Below are 25,434 nucleotides of genomic sequence, written 5' to 3'. Positions count from 1 at the left end.
CACCCCTATCCCCTTCCCTCCACTGTGAGCAATTGCTTCACTGTCCTAAGAGATCCCTGCCAAACTTAGAAAGGTGCAGTTCACCAAGCTCTCCCTCCACTGTATCAACAGCAGTGCAAGCCCGTGGAGTCTGATCTCACCTGGTATGCCAGGGCAGGTGTCTTCTTTCCTGGTTCCATGGTGCTGGGTCTTATATTGTCTCACTATACCTTGCTGTGTGTCTGCAATTTGAGCGCAGATTTGGGCCATTTCTACTGCTTCCACAGGATCTCTCACTGCAGTTTCCACTGCAACTTTATCCTGAGATACACATTCTCCATTTTTTTAGGATTAATTTAGCCCTGTGTAAATCAGACTGCCCTGTCACTATTCTGCCATATTGGTACCCTCAAAAGTATTTTCAGTAGAAAAGACAGAATAATAATTAAGGTAGATAGAGAAGAAGAGGGAGTGTTGTGATATGAGAAAATTGGATTTGATGTGAAAAGATTTCAAAATGGTAGAAATGGTCCATAAGCCAAGGAATGCAGGCAGCCTCTAGAACTTGGAAAGTATGAGGGAACTGTCTTTTTTCTAGATCCTGAAGGAAGAATGTAACCCTGTTAATACTTTGCCTTTAGCCCGTGAGATTCATGCTATCCTTTTGACCTCCAGAAAACCAGGATAATAGATTTAGATAGCTTTTTAAGGTAGCAAGTGTCCATTGATTTGTAATGTTATAAATAGGAGACTAATACACATGTCACATGTTTTAATGGGAAATACAGAGATGCATCTAAAGCAAGGCAGAGCTGTGTGTTCAGGAGAGGCATCAGTCAGCCCAAAGTTTCCAAATTAATTAGATTTTAAACTGAATGTTGAAAAACATTTTCATCTTTTGAAGAAGAGAATAGTCTTCCAACTGTGATGACTAGAAGTAAAATCCTGAAGGCTGGCATTTGGCCCATCAGTGGAACCTTGGCTTGGGATCCCTGTATGCCATATCAGAGTTCCTCAGTTTCAGTCCTGACTCAACTATCCTCTCCAGCTTCCTGAAAATGTGCACCATGGGAGGTAGCAGGTGATGGCTTGAATATTTGGATTCCTGTAGTGCACATGGGTGACTATCATTGAGTTCCTGGCTCTGAGCTTTGACCAGGTACAGTCCTGGTTATTGTAGGCATTTGGGGAGTGAAAGAGCAGATGAAAGATCTCATCTCTGTCTCTTTGCTTATCTGGCTCATTCCTTTTCAACTAAAATAAATAATAAATAAGCAAAAAAAATAAAAGTCCAGAAGTGAATGAGATTGTCCTTTTGGTGAACTATATTAAGGTAATAGAATCAGAAGAAAATGCAAATGATGAGAGACAAAGCAGAAGAGATAAACAAATTTCAGATGACTGAACATTAAGCAACAATTTAGATTTAATTCCAAGAGAAATAACTAAAATGTATTTTAAATAGAGGAATGTCATGATCTAATTTAATGAGAAAAACCTGATCTGGTTGCTGCAAATTATGAACAAATGCAGAAGCAAAGAGAACAATTTGTGTATAGCTGCAGCAATCTCTGGGTATCCATACCAGGCCAGAAGAATGGAAATGGATAAATGAATACAGGTTAACAAAGGTAGGACAATAAGGATTGCTAAAATGAGTAAAGAAACAACTTGACATAGGTGGTGATGAAGAAGCTAGAAAGAAGCCCAGAGATCTGGCTTGCAAAGCAGGGTGGATGGAAAGCCCTTCACTGCGATACAGAAATGTGAGCACTGTGGGATTTCATTCAGAAAACTTGTTTCTTTGAAAAAGGTTCATATTGTTGGGCTGAGAATATCTACATAGACAAGAATGCCAAGAAAGTGATTTGCAGGCTTATATGGCTCTGAATTCCTTACAACTACACATTCCTACTAGACAATTGGCTTGTGTCTGAATTCAGGAGTGCCTAGGGAGGTAGGCAAGAACAGATTAGTTCCTAGCTAATTCTTCTGCAGGACTGGCAATCTGTTCCTTTTCATGCAAAAATTGGACTTAGGATCATTAGTAAGTTGTTTTCAGTAAATACAATACAGAAACAAATAAGCAAACATTTATTTTTTAAATGTTTATATTCAGAGGTAAAAACCTCTTTAGAAATGGTGCAGCATATGAACACTGTGTGAATTTCCAGTCCTTTGCCCACATACCTAAATGAATATCAAGGCTGATTAAGACTTTAATACCACATGGGAGAGAGAGAGCATGGGAGAGGGAGTGGAGATGGAGTAAAAGAAAGGAAGAGAAGTAAGGAGAGAGGAACAGAGAGAAGGAAACAGAGGAAGAGAGGCATGGAAGAGGGAGTGGAAATGGAGAAAAGAGAGAGAGAGAGAGAGAGAGAGAAGGATAGGAAGACAGGAGGAGGGTGATGGGGGAGAGAGAGGGAAGGGGTGAAGGAGAAAGGGAGAGAGAATTTTCCTAAAAGACATTGAACAGAAAAAAGATTACTTGTCCTAAAAGACAGTTGAATAAAATATACCCTTGGAATAACTTTGAAGAGTCAAGGTTCTTCTGCAGTAAGGTTACATTTACAAGCTATTAGTGATTTGCAAACATTATTCACCTGCCGCTGGGTTTATGAGGAAGAAAACATTTTTACATGAATTTGTTTCAGAATATCAGTAGATTCGAGTGAGCCACAGGACTATTTACAACCCCTTGTCTTCTAGGTATGGGTTGCAGATGTTTGTTTCATCGTGGATAATATGTATTCATAAATATGTGTGCAGAGACTTGAAAATTTGGAATCTATTTTATTATTCAAAATATATGCAATATGCCTCAAACCATTGTCTCTACTCAACTTCACTCTTTTCACTCCTACTTGTTTTTCACATCTATATAACAGCATTACTGGAATATTTTTTTCCCTCCTGATGCTGTCTATGTTGAGCTGAGAAGTTTTAACCTCTGTGGTTCCCAGTCCTGCTCATTTTCCTTTTTATACTTGAATTTCTATTCTTATATGGCAATATTTATTTTTTTATCAAACTCTAGCTAGGAAAACAGGAAGAATATATGTACACAAATAGAATTTTCTTCACTTATCAGCTTTAATAGATTAGGACATTATATAAATGTGTATTATAATATGTAATGTACTATTTATATTATATTTAATACATTTATAATATAGATGTATTGATATCTTCATTTCTTAGTGGGAACAATATTATCTACCACTTAAGTTTATTTTATAGATTGATCGCATACCCTTGTTTGTCTTTTTTTTTTTTTTTTTTTTTGACAGGCAGAGTGGGCAGTGAGAGAGAGAGAGACAGAGAGAAAGGTCTTCCTTTGCCGTTGGTTCATCCTCCAATGGCCGCCACAGCCAGCGTACCACGCTGATCCGATGGCAGGAGCCAGGTGCTTCTCCTGGTCTCCCATGGGGTGCAGGGCCCAAGCACTTGGGCCATCCTCCACTGCACTCCCTGGCCACAGCAGAGAGCTGGCCTGGAAGAGGGGCAACCGGGACAGAATCCGGTGCCCCGACCAGGACTAGAACCCGGTGTGTCGGCACCGCAAGGCGGAGGATTATCCTAGTGAGCCGCAGCGCTGGCCCCTTGCTTGTCTTACAAAGATATATGCAAAGAGTTAATCCCTCCCTTCTTTTTATTCTCTGTTGGTAAGTTATTTTGCTTCTGAGAATATAGCTGAGTAGAGAAATGTGTACAGTGCAGCAGATAACTGTCGATGTGTTCCACATTGATAATCCCACACTAATATGTAACAAGAAATATAGGGAGAAGATAAAACATGGTTTTACTTAACATCTTTCCATTTGTATGTAATGTCCTGTATGCCAATCCAAGAACCTTCTACTTCAAGAAGAAAATCTTTTGATTTTCCTGATGATTTCAGAATCCTTAAAAATAAAAAACTGAACAATTTTAAGGAACTTATCAACTGAAATAAGTTTAGCTTTTCCACATAATTTATGTAGGTGCTATTGTCTTTAGGATATAAACCTTTTAAAATCAGTAACAAAAATCACATTTGGCTTACCCAATTTCATTAGCTTGCATCCTTTTCTGTGCTGAGCTAAAATTTCTGTATGAAAAATTGCTCAATGTAGTCTGTCATCTGAGCTTCCTGTCATGCCTGGAAAGTCAGAATCTTGGCTACTTGATGGGTAACCTTCCTTCGTGTCTCAATCACTTTCCACACAAATTTTTTAACTGCAAAGGACTAGTTAGTAAATACTTTTGGATTTGCCATCAATAGTCTTTGTGGCATCTCCTCAAGTCCACTATTATAGTATAAAGCATCCATAGATGAAATGTACACAAATGAGCATAATTTTGTTTACATATAAATTTTATTTACAAAGCAGTGTCAGACTTGGCTGATGGGCTACAGTTTGCTGACCACTGCTTTATATTATATGGAGTTACTCTATATGTTCTAATATAATTTCCTTTAAATAGATCTGCATTAAGACAATATCAAGATGCTAAGATCAAAATGAATTTAAGGAACATGGTAAGTGAGCTGAGGGTCACAAAGAACAAAAAAAAGTCATATGGAGTTATGGCACCATTTGTAAATAGATGTGTCTTTATACTAAGCACCCTATGAAGGAAGCACTGACTATCCTTCAAATTGTTTGAAGTGAGGAACCAAATCTTCTTGCGATCCAACAATAGCAAGTACAAGATGTGCACCCTGATGGCAATTGTAGATTGTTACAAAATTTTTACATATTTAATTTCATTTTCTGTATTTATCTCAGTGTGTACCAGTAACAGACAAGTAGAAGCCACAGAGAGGCAGATGCTGTGGTGCAGAGGGTTAAGCTGCCACGTGCTGGGCAGGCATACAGGTGCTGGTTTGGGTCTCCGTTGCTCCACTTCCAATCCAGCTCCTTGCTAGTGTGCCTAGGAAAGTAGCAGAGGATGGCTCAAGTGCTTGGGTTACTGCACACTCATGGGAGATGGGGCTGAAGCTCTTGGCTCCTGGCTTTGGCTTGGCCCAGCCCTAGCACTTTTCGCCATTTGCGGAATGAACCAGCAGATGGAAGATTGATTCTCTCTCTCTCTCTCTCTCCCTCTCCCTCTCCCTCTCCCTCTCTTTCTCTCTCTCAATTCCAACTTTCAAATAAATAAATAAATGAATTTTTTAAAAAAAGTAACCACAGAGATACCCATAACCCCACTAAAAGGAGTCTTGATTAGTGATCCTTAGAAGTCACGTCTCCTCCTGGATGCCTTTCTGCCTTGAAGTGTTTATCACATTTATTCACAGAATTACCTATTGCATTCCTCAGACACAAATACATAATTTTTAGCAGTTTAGGCCTTTCATAATGTGAATCCAGTCATGGTGTTTTGGCAGTGCCTTCCTCTGTGTACACACAGATAACTTCCAGCTCCCCCTTTCAGAGTGCCTAACACAGTGACAGCATTGGTCCATAAGTGGATGGCACTGAATCCACACCTTAAATGTACTCTCTTTCTCATGGATCCCCTATGCATGTTCTAAAGTTTCTTTCTCTACATCTCTGTCCTTTCTGTCTTCCACTGAGGACCTAGAGACTTGTCACAAAGAGAGCCTCGCTACATAAAACCACAGGATACAGCAATCTGTGGCATCAAAAGCAAACCAAACAGATGCATAATTCACTTACAAAATTTGCAAAAATGGAGCCTGGAGAATGAAAATGCAATTTGTAGCTCATTTATACTATTCTGAATGTCACTGTAAAACACACATTTCATGGGCAGAAGGAAGCAAGCCACGATTAGCATTTAGCTCACCCACAGCCCACGACAACAGTTTGCATCCACTTCAATCTGTAAGACTTTGCTTTAGGATGAAAATTTAATTGGATATACTGAAGGAAAGGGATTCCATTGGTAAGGTAAAATTTTATAATCTCCATCAAAGTTACATACTTGAAGAATTATGAAGCCAAGTTTGTATTTACCCTACAAATGAATATACTTCTGAATGGTAAAAACGGACAGAATTAAGCTACGTTAATTACACATGGGGAAAAGATAGTGAAGGATTCTTTCAGGTATTTTATTTTTATTATTACACCTGAAACAAATTATGTATTTTATGGCCATGCTACATGTTATGGGTTTGTGTCTATATTTAATGCAGTTGTAAATAGGCAAAATTATAATGAATGCATTTTTTTGTTTTGTTTTGTTTTGTTTTGCTGTTGTTCTATGACTCAAACCTCTGGATATGAGAAATATCCTTTCAGATAAGAATGCTCACTGTGGAAATAAGTACCTCACGGTGTGTCATGGTCTTGTTGGCCTGCCCTGATTCCCATAGTGCTAAGGAAGCAGGCCAAGAGAAGACAGGCCTTCTATACAATGGGCCTCTTTGCTGGCCGTGCACAGAGCTTCCGGAGAAATTTTCCACAGCAGCCTCTGCAAGAATTAGATCTACACGTTCTGTTATCCTGGTCCATTTTACCTCACCAGAGATAGCAGCAGCATTGTCAGCAACTACTATGATCATTTGTTTTTTATTATATCATCTAAAAGAATAGGACATGGGAATGAGATAAGCAAAGCCAAGAATCTGCCTGAATTAGAGCCAGAGATCCTGCAGTGGCTTTCCTTTTGTTAACCTGGTTAGGCTACAGCCCTATTCACTCACACATTCATGCAAACTCTAACCTAGACATGACTGTGAACGAATATCATAGATCTTATTAAGGGCCATAATCAGTTGACTTTCAGTGGGGGAGATTATACTTGATAACTGGGGAGGACAAGATTCCATCTGTTGAGAAATCCTAAGAGCAGAAGCGAGGCTTCCCTGAGTAAGAGGAAATCCAATCTGAGGCAGCACTTCAACCCATGGCTGAGAATGTTCACCTGTCCTTCTAGATGCCTGCTTGACAGATTTTTCATTTGCTTAGTCAGTCTCCCTACCCCCAATGCCATAAGCCGGTTCATTGCAGTGAATCTCTTTAATATGTACGTCCTCATTTTTCTATTTCTCTGTTTGATGCTGCTAGATACAGCAAGTGTTCCAGCAAACCAAAGGACCAGGAAGGCAAACCAGTGAGTGGAGCAGAATACTAGTGGGTGGAGCAGATCAGTCTCCAAATAGCATTGACTACTCATGTAGCCCACAGTCTTGTAGGGAAAATAAGACAGCTGTATTATTAAATCTTCAATTTTACTGCCTGTAAATCTCATGCCTACATCATCTGCACAAGATGTTGGAAGTCTCCTTAAATTCTTTAATGTGCTATTTTAACCAGATCACCCAGGTAAGAGAAGTTATACTGCACCTGGCACATTCTAGAGGGGGACAAAAATCAACACTTTTTTGAGACATTTTTCCATGAATTCAAAAATATCAGTTATCTACAATTATTTAAAAGACTTACTTGTTTATTTAAAATGTAGGGTGACAGAGAAGGAAACACACACACACACACACACACAGGTCTTAAATCCACTGGTTCATACATTAAATAGCTGCAAAAGCTCAGACTAAGCAAGTCAGAAGCTTGAAGCCTGGAGTTTTATCCTGGTCTCCCACATGGGTGTCAGGAACCCAAATACTGGGGCCATCTTCTGTTGTTTCCTCAGGTGCATTAATAGGAATCTGGATCTGAAGTTGTGTAGCCAAGACTAAAGCCCACACTCTGATATGAGATGCCAACAACACAAGGTCTCACAAGCAAGAGCTTAATCCCTTGTGCTACAACACCGGTCCCCAGGATCTACAAATTTAAGATACATCATCTTAAGTGCACTGAGGATTCAAAAATAAATCTGTTATATAGAACCCTGCTTTCAGGAGCCTCATAAGCTAGTAATGGCAATGTCTCTGTTCATAAATGCCCCTAATTCTCAGCTAAAAGTGATACTTACAGCAAGAAAGACCTGCAGAAAGTAGAATGAGGGTACAGAGGTGGCTGAGAACATCAAAGAATACTGCTTGAAGATGAGTGCATTTGGTCTCTGCCAAACTTTTGCAGGCCTGAGGCAAGAATACAAAAGAAAAGCCACATATGTCTAAATCAAGCGAACACATTTAAATAAACTATGTAGTATCCACTGTGACATATACACTTTCAGTATAAAATGGAAAGGCAGGATTTAATTTAGAATGATTTATACCTACAGCCTCATGTTCCTTTTTTCCAGCTCTTATTTCCAGCCTGCAGCATCTGGTTGCCTCAGCCTGCACACTCAAGCTCCATCCGTGCTTCTTACAATGAACAGCTTCCTGCTTACTCCCTGGGGAGCAGAGATTTAAGAAAGCAGCCCTTGAGGTTGTAGGCTCAGGGCAACTCAGAGTGTGACTAAGATAAATATTTCTCTTTTCCCTATTGACTCCTCCTTTATCCCTTAAAGAAAGTGATGGACTAGGACCCCCTAAAGTTTAGAAACAAATCCAAAGCCCCACATTTTGAATACAAGTGCTGAACTCTTTGGGAGCAATTACTTTAAATCTTCAAACAATTATTTAATAATCTTTATATATTCTAAAGAAGAAAAACAGATTTAATCTGATTTATCCTACCCTGTGTGTTCATATCTGTATTTTGTTAGTGATATTTGTGCATTTCTAAATCACATATGCCTAGAATTTGTGCAAGAGGTGATACGTCCAAGGCAAGAGTAGTATATGAACAAAGGACATTAGCAACAAGATAAAGGAACAAGAAGTAGCTTAGTTCAGCATGACAGACAACAACAGGAGAAGAAGAAATGAGTAATAATTTTATAAAGCAGGTGGCGACCATACAAGAGAGGGCTTGGAAATACTGAGGAGGTCAAGCTTAAATCTCTTGCATTGTTTTCCTTAAAAAGGGAAGGAAGAACAGAAAAAAAAAAAAAGAATGAAATGGAAGCATTCTATCACCTTCTCCCTAAAATGTGTTTGGCAAAGGCACCTTTTAAGTTTATTTGTGTATCCAATTACATTTTGTGTGATGGCAGTGATTACATCATTGGTGAGGCAAAAAAAAAAAAAAAAAAAAAAAAAGTGACCATTCATTTCTACGGGCGATGCAAGAACACTTTGTTTCCTTTCCAAAACAGTCTTCATTTAACATTTATATATACTCTCACAAAAAAGGCAAGAATAAGGCATAATAAATGGAAGCTTCTTTTAACCTCCTGGGGGGCTGCAAAGTGAACAGTGTCCATTAACAGCTCCACAGATGTTTAAAGCAAAGGCAGGGATGCCCCACTGTGTAGCTGAGTAGGTTTAAGGACTTGAAATCCTTTTTCTGACCTCAGTGCTCTGCGTGTGAGCATGTGAGTTTGTGTTTATGTGGTTGCAAACGAGTGATTTAGAAGACAGAATTTAAAGATGGTGATAGATGCTGAGTTGAGACTCTTAAAAGTTAAAATTAGTGTCAGTGTTGCTCAACTATCCATAAAAAGTGCTGTGACAAATGTTTTCAGCTACTCTGCTGTCTTTGGCCAAAGATTAAGAACCTTTAAAGAAATCTCACTATCTCCAAAATATGTATATATGACAAGCCCCAATATAAACAGCACAGTGTGGGTTTAACTAATGTTCTTGTTTATGTGAGGGGCAGTCAGCTTCCACAAGTGAGGTGCAGAGGTTTTAGAAAAGGTTTATAATCAAACGCTTGTTATTTTTAACAGCTTTATTGAAGTCTAATCAACATACTATAAAACATCTTATGTTTAAATGCGCATAATTTGATGACTTTGACATATGTATATACCTGTGATACCATCACCGAATCATGGTAATAAACCTACTAATCACCTTCAAAACTTTCCTGATGCCCTCTTTGTTTCTGTCTTCTTGTCATTGTTTGGTTTTATTTTGGTTTGGTTATCTTTTTGTGGTAAGAGCTGTTAACATGAGATCTGCTCTGCTAATAATGTTTTTTTTTTTTTATTTGGTTCACCCCCAAATGGCCGTTACTGCCGGCATACTGTGCCGATCCAAAGCCAGGAGCCAGGTGCTTCCTCCTGGTCTCCCATGCTGGTGCAGGCGCCCAAGCACTTGGGCCATCCTCCACTGCCCTCCCAGGCCACAGCAGAGAGCTGGACTGGAAGAGGAGCAACTGGGACTAGAACCCGAAGCCCATATGGGATGCCAGCGCTGCAGGTGGAGGATTAACCAAGTGAGCCATGGCGCTGCCCCCTCTGCTAACAATGTTTTAAACACACAATAAAGTATTGTTAACTCTATGTACAATGTGGTGCAACTGATCTCTGGGAACTTTCTCATAAGGTACAACTGAAAGTTTATGCCTGATGAGTAGGAACTCCCCACTCCTCTCACCTGTCTAATAGCATTCTGGTGAGCAATCCATGGTGATTGGTGAATGATGGAGAGCATCAGAAGAAGGATCACGTCTAGAACAGGAAGTGCTGTGAGGCCAGCTTGGGCCAAACTCAGCTTTTTATAATCAGCCTATCTTGAGTCCCGTTGAGTTCTCCCAAGAATTGATTTCTGAGGGCATGCTTTCAATGAGCTAAGGGCTTCCAACTGGGCCTCCACTTTGTAAGGGTTCTCTTGCCTGTCAATAGAACTACCCTATAGATCAAGCTTTAATCAGAATGGTCCATTTGGGGATTCTAAATCCACACCCAAACTATACCACGGAGCAAGTAAGTGGAAGAGCTAAATAAAACGAAACAAAGCATAACATTGTGGCTTTTTTCCTAGAGGTTTAGCTCCTCAATACTTCTGTTTTATTTTCTTATGTGCAATCCCATGGGGAATTATATATAATATATTATATTACATATAATATATATTATATATGTGCTGGGTAGGAAGAAGCCTATGCTGGGAGAGAGAAGACTTGCTTGCAGTCTCAACATGTCTTGTAATTGACTATCTGAGTCACTTTAGTCATCCTTAGTTCACCTTCCCTTACATATGACATTTGATAAAAGAAAAGGATATTGGTGAGTTCCTTTAGTTTGTTTCCAAGGAAGGTCAGCTTACTGTTTCAAAAGGACTTAAAATTTTAAAAAATCCCTGATATTGTGATATTCAGAATATCTGTACTTAGAAACTGACATTCTTGCCAATTATCAACTACTCACTTTATTTTAAATCAAAAGTTAAAAACTGTGAAGAAAAACACTATTGGATGGTTACCTTAAGGATATTTTATCCATGTTTTATTTATTTCAAATATTTTTCCTAGGTCAAGTAAGGGTAACGGAAGGAATTGAATATAAGTAGTTTTTGATTAATTCATAAAATTATAGTGTATCTTAGCTTCCATTTAACAATAGCCATGTAGTTTGTTAGAATATTCTCTTTTTCCTTAATTAATACAGGAAATTGTCTTTGTGTAACCAATGTATACTGATCACATTGGTGACCGGCGTGCAAATTATAGCTTTGGGCCCAACTGATAGACTTCAAGTCCATTTGTTTATCTGTTGTCAGTACATCAGAGCTGAGTTGTTGAGACAGAAAACAATAACTCACAAAACTGAAAACACTTATTTTTGGCATTTTATGAAAAAAAAATTCACAACCATTGAAGATAATCTGAATTTTAAAATGATTATGTATTCCTTCTTTTTGGTTTAGTTGTAAGGAAACTCTGAGTCAAATGTTTTTATCACTGTTAATAATGGTAGAGAACGATGCTGCCCATTCTTTTCTGCTTTCCATTCCCATTTCTCTTCCCTCATTAATATTTCATGTGAATGTTAGGATTTTAGCGTTGTGTCTGCATTTCAACTTTTCTACCTTTGGTATCTAGGAATATTATGTTCACTCTGTCCCATACAGTTAGGAAAGGATTCATTGTTAACTCTGGCTAACTAAATATGAACAGAGACTGAGTACATGTAGGAGCCAGTAAGTGGTGGGCCATTCTTTCTGTCTTCCCAGCCTGTGACATTCCAGGTGGCAGACACTCCATCATCGTGGCTCATTGAATGTGGGCCACACAGAAGATACTACCCTCCTATAAGGTCTTGAATACTGTGTTTGGAATGAACCTTTGGCATTTGAAACTTCTGAGAAATTGGGCACACTATGCAGCCTGGACTAATGGAAACAGATAACAAATTTTTAAAAAATTATTTATTATGCAAAAGGCAGATTGTTAAAAATACTAATAGGCATAACAATAAGAGCAACCCTCAGTGGTTTTGAATATTTGTTCTGGGGGGAAACATACTGCTTTGAAAATTTTAATCAAAGTTTTTCTCTCCAGAGAAGATAGATAGAGAGAATGAGCTATATAGGAATAATCAAAACTTTAAATGTAATTTTAGGAGGTTGAAGATCCTTTGTGTACTGATGTGTAAGTACTAGGATAAGAACTAAAACAATGGAAAACACATGTGGTTTTCAGTTTGAACAGCAACAACAACAAAAATGGTTTCACAGCTTGACTCAGATCCTAAAGAATCAGGTGCACTTGTTCAACCCCCATGGACTTTGAATCTTTTTCACTCATTATGTTCTACTTTGCTTTTTAATTGTGAGGTACAAATGCAGTGGCATCCAATTGTCTATTACAATGTTACCATTATAAATATAAATAAATAAAGGTTGTACTCTTCATTCTATAATAATAGTGACAGCATCACAGTGAGGTATCTCAGATTAAACCAAATCCAAGCTGGCAGGAGGATAAAATGCAGTAAGACTGTTAACATCTGTGAAATGATGGTTTACATTTGTTGGAGTCTACTATTATTTTCAGCACTATAATTCCGATCATCATTAGACAAAGGCCCCTTTAAAATAAAAATAGGTGCTATTGGAATAAGTCAATAAAGCAACTCTGAAGCATTGATATTAGACTTGGAAGTTCATCTGCTAAGGAAATGTACTCTTGGATCTGGTGCTGTGTCGCAGCAGGTTAAGGCTCCACCTGCAGCACCAGCTTTTCATATGGGTACGAATTCCAGTCTTGGCTTCTCTACTTCCAATATAGCTCTCTGCTATGGCCTGGTAAAGCAGTAGAAGATGGCCCACGTCCTTGGGCCCTTGCACCCACGTGGGAGCCCTGGAAGAAGCTCCAGGCTCCTGACTTCAGATATATTCAGCTCTGGCCATTGTGGCCATTTGGAGAGTGAATAAGAGGATGGAAGATTCTTCTCTCTCTCTCTCTCTCTCTCTCGCTCCTGTTGTAATTCTGCCTTTCAAGTAAATAAATACATCTTACAAAAAAGAAATGTACTTTTTTTTTAATTTTATTTTTTGACAGGCAGAGTGGGAAGTGAGAGAGAGAGACAGAGAGAAAGGTCTTCCTTTGCTGTTGGTTCACCCTCCAATGGCCGCCGCTGCAGCCGGCACACCGCGCTGATCCGATGGCAGGAGCCAGGTGCTTATCCTGGTCTCGTATGCGGGTGCAGGGCCCAAGGACTTGGGCCATCCTCCACTGCACTCCCTGGCCACAGCAGAGAGCTGGCCTGGAAGAGGAGCAACCGGGACAGAATCCAGTGCCCTGACCGAAACTAGAACCCGGTGTGCCGGCGCCGCAAGGCGGAGGATTAGCCTAGTAAGCCGCGGCGCCGGCCAGAAATGTATTCATAATGTACTTATAGGTCATCTTAGATTTAAAATAACAGATGAAACTCAGTTCTTCCCTTTTGGAAGTTTCTATATCAGTGTCATTGTGTAGAGCACATCTTTCATTGTAAAATACACAAGACAATAATAATATGTTATTCTTTGGACCTCTATCTTAAATAGAAGTTATTAAAATAATCATATAATCATATGTGGTTGAATATGCACAAGACCTATTTCACCTTAAACCTTATTGTTTAAAGGTGAGAAACATGAAATAAAGGGTTATTAAGTGATCTAATCAAAGCTATCTATTTATGAAAGCTGGGAATATAAACAGTGCCCTGAAATCTAGACATTCTGTTGATCTTTTAAAATGCTTCCCACTCTATTAAATTATCAGATCACAATAATTCAGTATAACCCATATCAAAAGGGATTGCTGGAAGCATCTGCTGTGAGCCCATCTAGTTCTATTAAACACAAACAGCAAAGGGATTTCAGAGATATTGTGGATGTAATATGCTGCTCCTATACTGTTCCTTCCTTATTGATTCCTGAGCCAGCAGTGAATAAGTAGCTTTGATGTTCATACATAGATGCCTTTTTTCATGGAGACCACCAGCTTGTTGGTATACAAGCTCTTAGTGAGGCATTAGGGAAAACAAATCCAGATTGTAAAAACCACTTAGGACATTCAATTTGTCATTACTTTCAAATAGTTTAGAAACCTATTCAGTGCTATTACTACTAATAATAAGGAAACATAGTGGTGTGTGTATGTACACAAGTGTGTATGTTGAAGATGGAGACAGATACAGAGAGACAGAGAATGAAATTTTAAAATTAAAATAACAAGTCCCTAAAAAACTTGAGCCCGTCTGAGAATTATTACCCTGATGATAGTAATTGCCATACCACCTTGATTGACAACTTTTGTTGAGCATTAATACATAAAAATATTAATAACTTTGCACTAGGAGAAATACACTGCATTCACTTTCTTTTAAGTTTTATAACTCTTTTTGAAGTTTTTAATTATACACTTATTCAATTATCATGAATATTTTTTCATGAATATTGTAAAGTTCATCCAGTAGTACACCAAATGAGATGAGAAATTTCTGTCTCTTTTTTTCATTTTCACCTTTATAATCACAACACATATCACAGTGACTAATGAATCAATAAATATCGATGCTTTAAATGTTTATGAAATGAGTGAAAAAATTCTATGAAAGTTATGTTACGATTATTTACATTTTATTTGTGTATGAAAAAATTGAAGACTAAATAGGATCTTCATCTTTTTCCCAAAAATCTTAACTAACACTTCTCTCCTAATTGTTCCAGTTTTGAATATTTATCTGCTACATCATACCATTACTTTGGAAAGATCTTTGTTTTCTTTCTTTGGAGCTTTACTTTGTTTAAGATTTTATTTATTTATTTGAGAGGTAGAGTTACAGAGAGAGGGAGAGGCAAAGAGGTAGGTCGTCCAACCGCTGGTTCACTCCCCAAATAGCCGCAATGGTCAGAGCTGGGCCAATCCGAAGGTAGGCACCAGGAGCTTCTTCCAGATCTCCCAAAGGTGCAGGATCCCAAGAGAGATCTTTACAGCCCTTTCAGTCAAATTTTCAATTCTGTCTTCTGGTTTTTGAGGTACATGTACATGCCCAAAATAAGTAGTAACAATATCTTGGAGGACTTCATTCTCATGATTTATTTAACCAGTTTTAATTCCTGAGAAATAAACTAAAAGTAAAGATGATCAATTTGTCATGTTTCATAAGAGTAATTGTACCAAACAGCTTTCTCTGTGTAACAGAGACCATGAGAGCATTTCAGGTATGGGAAGCCAAGATACTGTGGCAAAAAGTATCCTACATGAAGGACCTCTGGGGGTGAGATCCCTGTGAAAAGAAGTGGTCATCAAAGAAGTATGTATTTTTCTCTGAAGGGAGGCGAGAACTTCCATTTTGCTTATGGCCTTGTCTATAAATTCTTACAGAGTATGTGGTTTCAAAAGTCTTCCATAGCCTAGACAGCTCACGTCAAGGGCCTCAGGTGATCACTGACATCATACATGAGAGTGTTAATTGTTAAATTAACAACAGGAGCCACTGTGCACTAATATCTCATGCAGGACCTCTGTCCTCAAAGAGTTGAATTATGAGAGTGAACAGTAAAACTTGTTCTCAAAGATGTATTTCATTTTAGTGTATTAAGTGGAAGATATTCTTCTTCTCATAAGTTTTAATTATGCCTAAGTGTCCAACTCCATTGCTTGTTTTCTTAGGTGCTTCCTTAGTTAATGATAAAACTCATTCTCAAGGACTTATTTTTTAATGTATTAAATGGAGGTCTTATGTCTCATAAGTTATAGTTATGTCTGATTGCTTGTGAAAGATGTATCATTCTTGGGGGCTTCTTTAAAGGTAATTAAGTTTCTCAAAAAAAAAAAAAAAGAAAAAAAAGAAGCGAAATTAACCTGGAGATGCAATGATTTTGAACAGCCCTTGTCTCGACTGTTGCCGAAGAGATTTTGTTTTGCTTTGTTTTGTTTTCTCGCAAATTGTTGAACTCTTCACTTAGTTTAGAGTTGGTCTTCTGTGTATAAAGTTAGTTGGAAAGGGATCTTAGTGGAAAATGTAACTGGGAATGGGAGGGAGGAGTAGGAGGGATGGGAGTGTGGTTGGGAGGGTGGGTAAGGTGGGGAGAATCACTATATTCCTAAAGTTACTTATGAAATGCATGAAGTCTGTACTCCTTAGATAAAAGGTTTCACTGGAAAAAATAAGAATTGCAAAGATCTCAACGATATACAGTAATAAGCCTTCATGTCTGGCTCCTATTCCTGAGAGTCATTTTGAGTAAATTGGTGTTTATGCTGAGGATTTATCCAGACTTGATTCAGAGCTAGAAATTGGATTGTTTTACATTAGCTAATTCCAGGACCAGACTGAGAGAGTAGTGTCTACCTATGGTGTTTGATGGAGGCAGGAGGTTCTTTTCCTGTAGTATCAGTGAATCCAAAATAGCAAAACTGACTCAAAAACTTTGTGGTACACCTGCTGCTTTCATGTTGGTCAAAGGAACTCACATCAACAACATACAGAAATGTTCTCATCTTATAAAAATGATTGACAACAGAAGGAGAGAGAAAGAGAATAAACTTGCTAAAAATAATCAAATATACCCCACACACGCACACACACACACTCAGATATATATATATATAATCCCTTTCAAAGAATTAGCTAAAAATTAAGTGTGAATTGAATTCAAATCCTCTTTCACACTCATTAAATGCAGAGTTGAACATTACCCTACAATTTAGCAATAGCTCCATTCCCTCTACCATTCCACTAATATTTTTTTAAAAGATTTGTTTTATTTATTTTAAAGGCAGGGTGATAGAGAGAAAGGGAGAGACAGAAAGAAAGATCATCCATTCTCTGGTTCACTCCTCAGATGGCTGCAATGGCCAGACCTGGGCCAGACCGACGGCAGGAGCCTGGAGCAACACCCAGGTTTCCCATGTTGGTGGCAGGGTCCCAAGTATCTGGTCACCTTCTCATGTAGGTACATTAACAGGGAGCTGAATTAGAAGTGGAGCAGCCAGGACATGAACTGGCACTCTGATGTGGATCCTGGAGTTTCAGGCAGCAGCTTAACTCACTGTATAACAAAGCTGGATTTTTCATTTCATTTATAAGGATTTATTTGAAAGGCAGAGTGATAGAGAGAGGGAGAGACCGAGAGAATGAGGTATTCCATTGATTTTTTTTTTACAGAGCATTTTTCTCTATCTCACTGCATATTACTCAAGTCCACAATATAAAGTTATACATGTTTCTAGTCAGTGAAATCAGCACAACTGTAATGGAACAATAAAAACGGCATTGTCCTTTAGGAAAGAATTAGAAAAGAAAGAAAATCACTAGATCAGAGCAACTAGTAAACATTGCCATCATAAATATGTGTAGTATCATAACCTTAGGCAACTTACTTAGTCTCAGCTTCCTCCTTCATGAAATGGCATTAATAAAGGCATTTATTTAAGAGACTTGTGAGAAATAAATGAGGAAATGCTTTTAAAGTACTTAGCAAAAGGATCTGAGGGTGGCAATGCATTTGTAAGTGCCAAGCAACACTTTATTTTCAAATTATTATTATTTCTATGCTGGTATGTGATTTAGTCTGCATATTCAGATGTATAAGAAATATAAATTCTTGTCTTTAACCTAAAAGCATAATATAATAGAAGCTATTTTCAAACTCTGCTAGCAAGCTGAGGGTGACTTTATGTGCCTGACCTTCTCCCAGGTTGCGTCATGACTTCAAACCTTAATTGTTGACAAGCAGTTGGGGTGAGTCAGGGAGGTCTCCAGTGTGGTTCCGGGTCATTGATTACTCATTTGTCACTGAGACCTACACTCTTAAATTTACATAACTCCTCAGTCTACTCTCTGTACCACCCATGTCACTTTTTAGTGCATGAATTCTTTTCAAGGCTGCTGCTTTTTCCCACCACTTAAATGTCCCAAGTGGCCATTTCCTCTCTGCGTTCTCACCACCACACTTCCATCCCTCTCACCATCTCACCATCCTGAACCAACGACTCTTTTCTCTCCTTTCCTCATTTCAAGGGGACCATTTCTACCTTCCCAATTTTGTTCATGAGTCCTTCTCTGTGTCCTCCATCATCTCTCCTCTCCAATAATTGACTTTTACAATCAAGGTGCAATGATTTTTACTTTTAGCACCACAATATCCTTCAACTGAAGAAAAAGCACAGGAGGTACTCTGCTGGAACTGAGGTAAAGGAAAGAGAGAAATTAATTCAGTTGTAGAAAAACAAACATGAGTTGTATCTAAAGCAATATGCTGCTGTATTTGCTATTATCATTGTATGCACCCTCCCCCTCATCATCATTCCAATATCAGACACTGACATGGCCATTGAAATCCTTGAGAATGTGTTTCTCTAAATCCTCAACCCACAGCAGATATGTCAAAGAGGTTGTCAGTTATTACCACACGAAGTGCACAGCTTGGGAACTCATATTTGAGTTCAAGTCCCAACCCTGTTATTCAGTATCCTTAAATAAATATACTTATTATATAAGCCACATCTGAGTTTCCTTATCTCTATTATGGAGATAAAAACCTTCAGCTTCCAATTTTGTGATGTGTTGTAAGTCATTTACATAAAGCATCTAACAGAATTCTGGCAGTTATTTAACAAAGGTTGGATAGGTTTTGCTAGAAAGCAAAGGATTACTTTCTAGCTTTCCTGTAGTCCTCTAGTTTTTGATGTATGTCCTCACAGGAAGTCTCCGTTTCAGAAAACTGGAATGCCTTGTGGGTCTGGATCATTCCTTATACGTTAGTCCCAGCAGCTATAGTCAATGCTGCTGGTGTTGTCCTTACTGCCTTATTTAACATAATCTGCTTCTTGCTGGAATGCCAGAGGCTACAGAGTGAGGAATTAGTTATAGGAATAGCATAACCCACTGGCAGTAGATGCCCCTATAAAATGGCAGTTTGTTGGTCACTGTTGGGGAAATGAAGACAATAAGCCCAACAGCCACTTCCTTTCCCTTTGACTTGGAGCATTTGGCTTTCATTTTTGAGGCCATCGAGTTCAATTAGACTTATGCATAACAGGCTGTCAGTCACCATCAAGGCACCTCCCGGATGCATGTCAGAACAGCCTACTCCTTGTCATTTCAATCTTGTCTGGAAACCTGTAAGTGGGATTTCAAGAAGTTGAGTTGGTGCATATTGTATAACACTCTGTTTTCTCTCCTTCCCTCACTACTCCCTGCCATGTCTTCCCAAGATTTCTGCTACTGTAAATCAGGTTTGTAGGCTCCAAAGGGTGCCTGGCTTAGGAGTCTTCAGGGTGTGTCCATCAACTTGATTCTTGACCATGACATCATACTGGTAGGCTGCCGCAGCAGTTAGCACTCCCAGGCCTCAGCTTTTCTGAGAGTTCATATTAACTCAGCAAAGATGGAAAAGGTGAAGAGGGGTACCAATAACAAAGAGCAAAGAAATGTACTTCTTGGGTGGTAGCCAGAGCTACTAAGAGGTTGGCTGTACCCTCACCACCATTTGGTGTTTCTGTGTTTTATTTTTTCTGTATCAGCCACATCTGACATGCGACATTTGCATTTGCGGCACTCATCTATAATTTCCCAGATTAGTTCAAAACCTTTTTTGCAACCACTCAAGAAAGTAAAAAAGAGGGGAAGAAAAAGAGACAGAGAGAAATTCAAGAAATAATCATGAATCTGCTGTTTGTAAAATAATGTGTGATACATTATACTTTCTTGTTCTGGCTATTGTAAGTAGCAAATTATTTGAATATAGCTGCAGTAGATTGTGTTGTGATGTTGTAGCTGAGAACTTGGTTGGTTTTATGTTTTAAGACAAAAAAAAAAAAACAAAAACAGATTCTTATTCTTTCTCTCCAATTCAGTAAACCTCTATTGAGTGAACAGCATGCTATAAGCACCATGCTGAGGACGCACTTGCTCCAGACCTTATCAAATACCACCACAACTGTGATGGGTAGGGATGTTCTACAAGAGGATCAATATACTTAGACTCCAAAGATTTGGCTATGCTTCTGTTTTTTTAAAAATAATTTATTTATTTACTTAAAAGGCAATCACAGAGACAGACGGAAAGTGAACAGTTTCACACACTGGTCCATTTGCTACATAACCACAACCACAAAGCCAAAGCCATGATCCGTGTCAGGAACTCCATGCTAGTCTCCCACATGGGAACAGGGGTCCAAGTGTTCAGGACATCTTCCCCTGCTCTCCTAGGCATCTTAGTAGGGAGCTGGATCAGAAATGGAACAGCCAGGACTTTAACTGTTGCCCACATGGGATGCCAAAGTGGTAGGTAGTAGATTAACCTGCTAGGCCACAACACTGACCCACCAGTTGCTCTTCTTGTATTCCTTGCCTCAGAGAAGTTGCTAAACTTGAGCTTATGATCTTAAGCTTCCTGATCAGAATAGAAGATAAATATACTTTTCTTTAACGTTTATTTAATGAATATAAATTTCCAAAGTAGAATATGGATTACAATGGCTTCCCCCCATAACATCCCTCCCACCCGCAACCCTCCCCTTTCCCACTTCCTCTCCCCTTCCATTCATGTCAAGATTCATTTTCAATTCTCTTTATATACAGAAGATCAGTTTAGCATACATTAAGTAAAGATTTCAACAGTTTGCTCCCACACAGAAACATAAAGTGAAAAATACTGTTTGAGTACTAGTTATAGCATTAAATCTCAATGTACGGCACTCTAAGGACAAAGATCCTACCTGAGGAGTAAGTGCACAGTGACTCCTGTTGTTGACTTAACAAATTGACACTCTTGTTTATGGCATCAGTAATCACCCTAGGCTCTTGTCTTGAGCTGCCAAGGCTATGGAAGCCCCCTGAGTTCACTGACTCTGATAATTTTTAGACAAGGCCATGGTCAAAGTAGAAGTTCTTTCCTCCCTTCAGAGAAAGGTACCTCCTTCTTTGATGACCCGTTCTTTCCATTGGGATTTCACTCGCGGAGATCTTTCATTTAGGGTTTTTTTTTTTTTTTTTTTCCCCAGAGTGTCTTGGCTTTCCATGCCTGAAATACTCTCATGGGCTTTTCATCTGGATCCGCATGCCTTAAGGGCTGATTCTGAGGCCAGAGTGCTGTTTAGGACATCTGCCATTCTATGGTATGCTGTGTTTCTCACTTCCCATGTTGGATCATTCTCTCCCTTTTTTATTCTATCAGCTAGTATTTGCAGACACTAGTCTTGTTTATGTGATCCCTTTGACTCTTAGTCCTATCATTATGATCAATTGTGAACAGAAATTGATCACTGGGACTAGTGAGATGGCATTGGTACATGTCAGCTTGATGGGATTGAATTGGAATCCCCTGGTATGTTTCTAAATCTACCGTTTGAGGTAAGTCAGCTTGAGCATGTCCCAAATTGCACATCTCTTCCCTCTCTTATTCCCACTCTTACATTTAACAGCAATCACTTTTCAGTTAAGTTTCAGCACTTAAGAAGAATTGTGTATTGATTACAGTATTCAACCAAAAGTATTAAGTAGAACAAACAAACAAAAAAATACTAAGAGGGATAACATATCAAGTTGCTCATCAACAGTCAGGGTGAGGGCTGATCAAGTCACCGTTTCTCATAGTGTTCATTTCACTTTAACAGGTTTCCTTTTTGGTGCTCATAGAGAGTATGGGGGTTGATTAATATGGTTAACCATATGTCAGACACTTGATTCAAAGATTTATATCTATATCTATATATATATATTTAATTCATTTATTTTATTTGAAAGAGTTACAGAGAGAGAAAGAGAGGCATAAAGAAAGAGAGAGGTCTTCCATCTGCCAGTAAGCCCCAAATGCTGGACCTGTGCCAATCCAAAGCCAGGAATCAGGAGCTTCTTCCAGATCTCCCAAGCAGGTGCAGGGGCCCAAGGACTTGGGCCACCTTCTGTTGCTTTCCGAGGCCACAGCAGAGAGCTGGATAAGAAGAAGAACATCCAGGACTTGAATTGGCACTCATATGGGATGCTGGCACAGCAGGCAGCAGCTCTACCTACTATGCCATAGCACCAGCCCCTTATATAATTTTTACATGGTGTTTGCTACATGTTTGTCTCCTTTATATAGACAAGGAAACATGGATTCTGTAACATTATGACAGTATATCTGTGCCTGGAATCAAATCCATGCATCCTGACCCTAGATTGATATGATGTATCGGTTTACTATTTTTTTTATGGATGAGGGGTGTAGTTTATTTTCAGTGATTAACAACTTTTGAGAATCATAATTAAGACCATCATTCCATAAAATTTTTCTGAAAATCCAAATTAATTACACTGACTTGCCAAGACATTCCAAAAACTTTAACAAGAGCCAGCTGATTTTTTCCAACAAGAAGGGAATAATACATTATTAAATGCAACAGAATATGATTGATGAAAAAAAAACACAAGTGTAATAACAGACACTTTAATGAATTTTGAGTTCTTCTGGTATTTTCCCCTGAAACCAATTTATTTATCATTTTCTTTTTAATATTTATTTTATTTATTTGAAAGAGTTACAAAGAGAGGTAGAAGCAGAGAGAGAGAGAAAGCTGACTTGCCCCAAATGGTGGAGTTAGAAACATACCAGGGGATTCCAATTCAATCCCATCAAGGTGGCATGTACCAATGCCATCTCACTATTCCAAGTGATCAATATCAGTTCACAATTGATCATAATGAAAGGTCTAGGAGTCAAATGGAGCACATAAGCAAGTCTAGTACCTGCTAACACTAACCGATAGAATAAATAAAGGGGAGAGTGATCCAACATGGGAAGCGAGATACTCAGCAGACTCATAGAATGGCAGATGTCCTAAATAGCACTCTGGCCTCAGAATCAGCCCTAAAGGCATTCGGAGCTGGCTGAAAAGCCCATGAGAGTATTTCAGGCATGGAAAGCCAAGACACTCTGGCAAAAGATCTCTGTGAGTGAGATCCCAGTGGAAAGAACAGGTCATCAAAGAAGGAGGTACCTTTCTCTGAAGAGAGGAGAGAACCTCCATTTTGACTATGACCTTGTCTAAACAAGATAAGAGTCGGAGAACTCAGAGGGCTTCCATAGCCTTGGAAACTCATGACTGGTGCATAGGGAGATTACTGATGCCATAAACAGGAGTGTCAATTGGTAAAGTCAACAACAGGAGTCACTGTGCACTTACTCCTCATGTAGGATCTCTGTCCTTAATGTGCTGTGCATTGAGATTTAATGCTATAACGAGTACTCAAACAATATATTTCACTTTGTGTTTCTATGGGGGTGCAAACTGTTGAAATCTTTACTTAATGCATACTAAACTGATCCTCTGTAAAAAAAAAAAAAAAAAGAAATTATCAACTCCCAACTTGACTCTCACTGGGATTAAACATGACAATAGGTCTGCTCTGATTTCATCATCATTTAAAAAAAATCATCTATTATTTTTCACTTTATGTTTCTGTGTGGGAGCAAACTGTTGAAATCCTTACTTAATGTATACTAAGCTGATCTTCTGTATATTAAGATAATCGAAAATGAATCTTGATGTGAATGGAAGGGGAGAGGGAGTGGGAAAGGGGAGTGTTGTGGGTGGGAGGGACGGTATGGGGGGAAGCCATTGTAATCCATAAGTCGTACTTTGGAAATTTATATTCATTAAATAAAAGTTAAAAAAAAAAAAGGTCCCCCATCCACTGGTTCACTCCCCAAATAACCAGAATAGCCAGAGTTGGTCCAATCTGAAGCCAGGAGACAGGAGCTTCTTCTGAGTCTCCCACATGGGTACAAGAGCCCAAGCACTTGGGCCATATTTTGCTGCTTTCCAGGGTCATAAACAGAGAACTGGATCAGAAGTTGAGCAACTGGATACAAACAAGAGTTCATAGTAGATGCTGCCGCTGCAGGTGGGGACTTTAACCCATTGCAGGCCGGGACTTTAACCCATTGCCCCACAGTGCCAGCCCCTCTAGATTACTTCTTCTCCAGAAAATTTTATTTAAGGAATACAAACTTCATGTACTTCCTAAATACGACTTTAGGATCATAGTGATTTTTCTCACTATACTCACCCTCCTACAAATACACCCTCTTGTCGCTCCCCCTCTTCATGGAGGAACGACACTAAACCCTGCCTAGGCTTCATACCCGAGACACGGCACCATTATGTCGCTCCCCCTCTTCGCGGAGGAACGACACTAAACCCTGCCTAGGCTTCATACCCGAGTCACGGCACCATTATGTCACTCCCCCTCTTCGCGGAGGAACGACACAGGACCCTGCGCTGTTCTTTTGTCTGCTCGGCCCTCCCCGGGTTTGCTGCTGGTCCTTCCCAGGTTGGCTACCGACCCTTCCACCTCCGCCTGCCACCACCCCCTGCCACTTTCCCCACTTCCGCGGGGGAGCAGCACACCGCCGGCCGCTCTCTCGGGGGCTGCTCAGATGTTCCTCAGGTGTTCTCCTTAGATGTTCCTGGTGCATGTTGTCTCTCTCCTCCTTTATAGTCCTCTTCCACCAATCCCAACTCTGCTACCCACACGCCGAGTACGCTGCTCTCCTCCAATCAGGAGCAGGATCAGCTCCTGCAGGTCATCACTCAAGCTGGCGAGAGGCAGCTGCGTAGAAGTTGTTACTCCCTTCTCAGCGCCATATTGTGGGAGAGCAGATGCATAGAATAAGTCTTAATTCCAGTAACAGTCTAGTCCGAGTTGCTCCCCACACCCTCTCTTCTCTCTCTTCCCTCTCCTATGCTCTTTCTTATTTTTTATTACAATCTATTTTAAATCAATTTTATACACATATGATTACTTCTATACTAAGTAAAGAGATCAACACATGATATGAAAAAAAATAAAAACAGATCCTCAACAGTTGAGACAAGGGCTGTTCAAAGTCATTTCATCTCAAGGTGTCAATTTCACTTCTATAGGTTACCTGGTAGGTGCTCTATTAGTTATCACATTTCAGGGAGAACATATGGTATTTCATCTTTTGGAACTGGCTTATTGCTAAATTTAATATTTTCCAGTTTCATCAATTTTGTTGCAAATGACTCAATTTTCTTTGCTTTTTTTTTTCTTTTACCACTATGTAGTTTTCCATGGTATACATACCATGTAATTTCTAATGGTACAGCTTAAAAACTTGCCATGGGGGGCCAGCGCTGTGGCATAGTGGGTAAAGCGATAGCCTGCAGTGCCAGCATCCCATATAGGTGCCGGTTCTAGCCTCGGCTGCTCCACTTCTGGTCCAGCTCTCTGCTATGGCTTTGGAAAGCAGTAGAAGATGGCCCAAGTCCTTGGGCCCCTCATGGGAACCCGGAAGAAGCTCCTGGC

Source organism: Oryctolagus cuniculus, chromosome 1 (genome assembly GCF_051225735.1).
Source record: "Oryctolagus cuniculus isolate XC-2025 breed Fujian yellow rabbit chromosome 1, ASM5122573v1, whole genome shotgun sequence".
Classification (NCBI taxonomy): Eukaryota; Metazoa; Chordata; class Mammalia; order Lagomorpha; family Leporidae; genus Oryctolagus; species Oryctolagus cuniculus.
Note: the sequence above shows the minus strand (reverse complement) of the source record.